We start from the raw sequence: 5,759 nt of genomic DNA, 5'->3' as shown, positions 1-5,759 counted from the left end.
TCAGCACACCAGATAGGGTCTGTGGATCCTCACGCAAGTGTATTAATGCTACCCAGGCAGGCTGCAGGGCTTCAGGTTGGCTCATTGCCCCACTGGAAGATTGGATTTAGGGAGGACCTACACACTCGTGGGCATGGCAGGGATGTGGATTGTTCCCGGAAGAAGGTATGGGAATGTATGGGAGGGAGGACCACTGGGACAGTGGATTGCAGGTGAGGAATGACTTCTGGAGCATTTCTACTGACTAGGCTACTGCACTTGCAGGTAAATGAGGTGGCTGAGACCAGGTGGTTTAGAATGGGGGAAACCAGAGGACTTTCTGAGTCAGACCAATGTACCTGCCCACTGTGGGAAGCCTGAACTGGACTAGTTGCTGTTGACTGGCGCACATGAAAGCTAGAATGGTGGAGGGGGGAGTAGAATGGTGGGGTGGTGGTGGTGGTGGCCTGACCAAACTAGACTACAGTACCCACAAGTGAGTGTAGGAGCAGTAGTTGGGTCATGTTAGACTGGGCAATGACACTAAGCAATATGTGAGAGAACCAGTTCTGAGGAGATTTCTGTGGGGCATATGTGGGCTCACCCCTGTGGCACTGCATACCCACTGGCTTGTGTGAGAGCTGGGAGTGGTGAAGGCTAAGCTATGCATGTTGGGATCTGCAGTTGGGAACAGACTGGGCTAGTCCAAGCTGAAGCAACTGCAGATGCACTTGAGAATTGGGTATAGGGCAAGCTGGGCCACAAAATCCACCAACACACACAAAGGCCGAGACTAGGGGGCAGACAGTGCTGGATACGAGCCTAGCACCCACTGGCATGCATGAGATCTGGGTCTGGGGGTAGGCTTGCTGGGGGAATTTGGGGAATTTCCCTTGTAAGCCATATCTCTTGCTGGTCAGCTCGTGAGTCAGGGCTGGTGTTGGTCAGACTGGACAAGGCTGCTCTGTTCGATGCAGGTGTGGATTGGCTCAGGGTGGTGGACCGATCAGGGCTGGGCCAATCATACCACACTGGCATGTGTAGGAGCCAAGATGGGGAGCGGGCTATACTGAATTGGCTAGCCTATCACACTTACTGGTTTGCATGAAAGCCAGGGATGGGGGAAGCCTGGGTAGGACTAGGCTGTAGCACCTACCAGTGAGGTGCTACCAATGAGAGTTGCGACTGGAGCAGACCAGGTCAGGTGAGGCTGAAGCAAAGGCCAATCTGGGGGATGATCTATGCTGGGCTGCTTCGCAGCAATAACTGGCATGTGCATGATCTGTGGCTGGGAGTGGGCCTGGCCAGGGAGCTAAAAGGATGCCTTTGCTGGGCTGAAATTCCTACTGGTGATTGCAAGAGCCAGAATGGGGGTGGAAAACTGGGCTGGACATGGCTACAGCATCCCTTAGCATGGGTGTGGACTTGGGTCTGGGATGTGCCAGACTGGGCTAGGCTGCAGCACCTGCTGGTGCTCATAAGAGCCAAAGTGGGAGTAGTAAAGGCTTGGCTAGGTCTCAGCACCTGCTGAACCACATGAGAGCTGGGTCTAGGGGTAATCCAGGAGTGACTTGGATGTAGCACCCAACAGTAAGAGCTACAATGGGTTTGGGTCACTCAGGCAAGGTCTCTGTTCCTGCCAGTATAGGAGGTGGTCCAACTTGGGCTGGGCCAAGAACCCACCTGTGTGCACAAGATCTGTGACTGGTTGGTGACATGATAGAGGAACTTGGGGAACTCCTTTGTCAGGATGCAGTTGAGCACAAGAATCATGGCTTGGAGCAGCTCAGACCAGGCCAGGTTACAGTACCCACCAGCATACATATGTGTGGATCAGGTCTGGGGCAGGCTGGGCTCAGCCAGTTCATAACACCCACTGGCAGATGTAAGGACCAGCGGAGCAGGCCAGGTTGCTCCACAACACCAGCCAGTTCACATTAGGGAGGGGACTGGGAGCTGGCTATGTTGGGCTAGGCTATAGCACCCACCAGCATGAGCTGGAACTGAGAGCAAGCCAGGAGGAGCCAGGTTGCAGTACCCACTGACGAATGCCGAGGTGAGGTGGGTCATGCCAGATTAAGCTGCAGCACCCACCAGCACACGTAAGACCCCAGCAGTGGGGGGGTGGGAGGGCTGGAGTGAACCCAGAAGGGGGTTACAGGGGCTCCCATTCTGGGCCACTATTCCCACTGGTGAGTGTGAGAGCTGGGACTTTGGGCTGGGCAGGGCTACAAAACCTGCTGGCATGTATGTGAGCTGGGTTAGGGGGAGGGCCAGGCTGGGCTAAGTGACAGTATCCACTGGTGCATGCATGAGCGAGAGCAAGTACAGGCTGGTTGGACTCTGCCTCAGCATCCTTTGGCAGGTGGCTAGACTAGGGGCAAGTCAGAATGGGCCTCTTAGGTTGCTGAAGCCTATGCAGTTGATAGCATGCCCAGATACACATGGAGGACATGACAGCTCACGGTGAACTATAGAGTAAGTCTAATATGATAGAGGATGGAAGACTGAACAAATTGAACAATTCTCCAAGACAAGCTTTGACAGCAAGTATCTGGGTGAGTAGAGACTCTAAGGTGGACTTACATCAGCCAATGGACCTTGAGAGGATTTTCTCAGTCTTAGAGCAATGAAATCAACAGCATCTCAGAACTGTCAGAACCACTTAAACAGCACCCTTGGAACATGGTCCACATCGGGAACCCTGGGATGACATTGAGTGGCCTTCTCCCATCTCCAGGTATTGATGTGGTTGGGCTGTTGTGAGCAGAACTCCCCCGTTCTCTCCCCACCCTCCCCAGATACATGAAGAAAAAAAATGGACGCAATTGTCTCATCTCTTTCTCCCATTCCTCGTGCTATCCCACCCTGATCGGTGGTCTACATGGGCCTGTATCCTTCTTAACTATGTACACATAATCAAAAATACTATAAATTTATTTTTAAAAAATGATGTGCTCCAGTTTTATCCATATTGGAAGTGGCAGATTCTGCCCCCCGTTTTTAAAAAGAATTATCTGTTTTGATTTTAAAGGCAGATTTTACAGATGGAGAAGGATAGAGGGAGGTCTTTTATTGTATGATTCACTCCCTAAATGCCAGAGCTGAGTCGATCTGAAGCCGGGAGCCAGGATCCTTCTCCGGATTTTCCACATGGGGCAGGGTCCCATGCACTTGGGCCATTGTCCTTTTCCCTGGCATGCCATATCAGAAAGCTGGATTGGAAGTATAGCAGCTGGGACATGAATTGATGCCCACAAGGTTTTCCAGCACCACAGGGCAGAGGATTAGCCTACTGTGCCATGGTGCCTGCCTGATTTACCCCCCCCTTTTTAAAAAAAAATGAATAATATCTAAAGACTATACTATTGTTATAATATAGGAGAAAAGGGGTAGGAGGAGGGAGAAGTTGGAAGGGGAAATCCCTGTGCCTATGGAACTGTATCATGAAAAGCAAAATTGAAAAAGAAGAAAATTTCAGTTAGTAGATGAGGAAAAAATAATTCGCACACATTTTACATTTTCTTCATCCACTCATCAGTTAACCGACTATTTCTATCTTTAAAAAAAGATTTATTTTTATTGGAAAGGAAGATTTACAGAGTGGAGACAGAGATTTTCCATCCACTGGTTCACTCCTCAAATGGCTGCCATGGCCAGAGCTGGGAAGGTCCAAAGCCAGGAGTTAGGAGCGTCCTCTAGGTCTTGTATTTCCACAGGGTTGGGCCCACACTTCCCCCACAGAATCTACCCCTGGACCTGCTTCTCTCGCGTGCTGGTTAATGTCTTGACCTTGCCAAGTGTGACCCTTCCACTCTTCCACCACTCGGTCAGGTACTGGTACCTAGCCCTGCCAGACAGGCCGCCAGCCATAGCTTTCGTGTGGACTGGCGTGTGGCAGTCAATGATGCTCTATGCTAACAGCCCATCTCAGGATTCCCATGTGGGCTGGTGAATCAGTGTGGCCCAAGTAGATCTTATGGACTCTCCCCTCCAAACCACCAGGTCTCAGTCCCCATGCTTGCCAGAAAGTTCTGTGACCTCATTGCTGAGAATCACCCAGAATTCATCCCTCACCTTCACTCACACTGGCCTCATCCATAGATGTCCCTAGGCAGCAATTAACATATCCTAAAAACCTCAGAGCTTGCTGCTGGGCGGCTAGCAGGCAGAGCCTGGCATTACTTGGTGTGCTAGCCAGGAGTCAGGAGTTTCTTCTGGGTCTCCCTCGAGGGGTCAGGGTCCTAATTCTTTGGGCCATCCTCCACTGATTTCCCAGGCCACAAGCAGGGAACTGGATAGGCAGTGGAGCAGCCGGGACATGTACTGGCACCCATATGGATTCCCAGCACATATAAGGAGAGGAGTTAGCCACTGAGCCATTGTGCTGGGCCCTCAGTACAGTTTTAAAACTCATAACCCACAATTGGTTGAATCCGTGGTTGCAGATCCTGCAGATACAGAGGGCTGATTGTATCTTATTTTGTCAAGAGTGCTATGTATTTTTTGTTGGGACCCTGGCTGCTTTATGGCCACCCAGAGACCTCCAATGGCATTCATTTTGGAGCACAAACTGCTCTATAGTCTGTCATATTCCTCATAACCCTTTGGAACCTCCAGAAATGCTTCGTCTCTCTGTCCTGCACTTAAAGAACTTTGTGAAGCAGGTCTTTTAGTTCTTTTTCCCTTGCCCATTGTCTTCAGGTCTTTTATCTGCCTTCTCTCCCATGCCATGTATGCACAAATACCTACGTGTGCGTTTCCCTTGCTAAACACAAGGTAAATCGCATTTCTGTATGATTTGGCTAAATTGTGTTATTCTGTATAAAAATGTAAGTGGGAAGTTAAGAAAATTAAAGAGGAACCAAGCTATGTGGAAATGTACTGGAGTCCTAAGACCCTCTACTCATCCCACATCCCCAGTAGACCTCATGTCAGGGCAGCTTCCAAGCAGAGACTCCTGCCTTGCCTCTGAATTTGCATAAAAGACTGAAAATATTTCCCTTTATTTGTAGTTGCTATTGGAGATTTGCTCTGGGTGACAGTTAATAGCCAAATGTTCCCTGAAATCACATAATCAGGCTTTCATCAAATGTTCATAGTTGTTCTTTAGATTTCAGTTCCTTCCTCCCACCTTTGAAATTATTTTGGTGTATCTCTCCTATACAAACAAGCAGAATGAATTATACCAGGATTCACCTTTGATGAGGAAAGGATAGATATTCTGACAAAGCAGTCTTTTAAGAAACCGGAGCAGGGTGACCACAAACAGCAGAATGCCCAGAAGTAAGACACCATTTACTTTCCCTCTCCTGTAGCCAAACCCCAGAAGTAGAGAATAGAGAAGAAAACACTTTTTTTTAGGATAGAGAAGAAAAACACTTTTCAACTAATAGATTGTCAGTTGTCAAGTTTTCCACCTATGTTTGGCCAATATTCCTGTGGGAAAGTCAGTGATGTGGTCTAGAAAGAGGAAATTATAGCTTTCTTATTTATTTAAGTTTATTGTTGTCAGCAACTCCTTAAGACAATATAAACATTTTCTACATGAAGAACCCTAGCAAATAGATGTCCAAGAAAGGCTACTTTAGGATGATGATTCTAGAGGGTTGGAGAAAGAAAAATCACAACCATAGTGTATCATTGACAAAATTATGAAGGCATTTGGAAGTAGTATTTCTCACTGACAATCAAGTAAAAACAAGTGCATTACCAAAGATGACAGACAAATCACATCCTGATATGGCACAGTGTGGGAACCTGGTTAAATGAATCGTCTG

Source organism: Ochotona princeps, chromosome X (genome assembly GCF_030435755.1).
Source record: "Ochotona princeps isolate mOchPri1 chromosome X, mOchPri1.hap1, whole genome shotgun sequence".
Classification (NCBI taxonomy): domain Eukaryota; kingdom Metazoa; phylum Chordata; class Mammalia; order Lagomorpha; family Ochotonidae; genus Ochotona; species Ochotona princeps.
The sequence above is the reverse complement of the archived record's forward strand: the minus strand, read 5'-3'. Positions refer to the sequence as shown.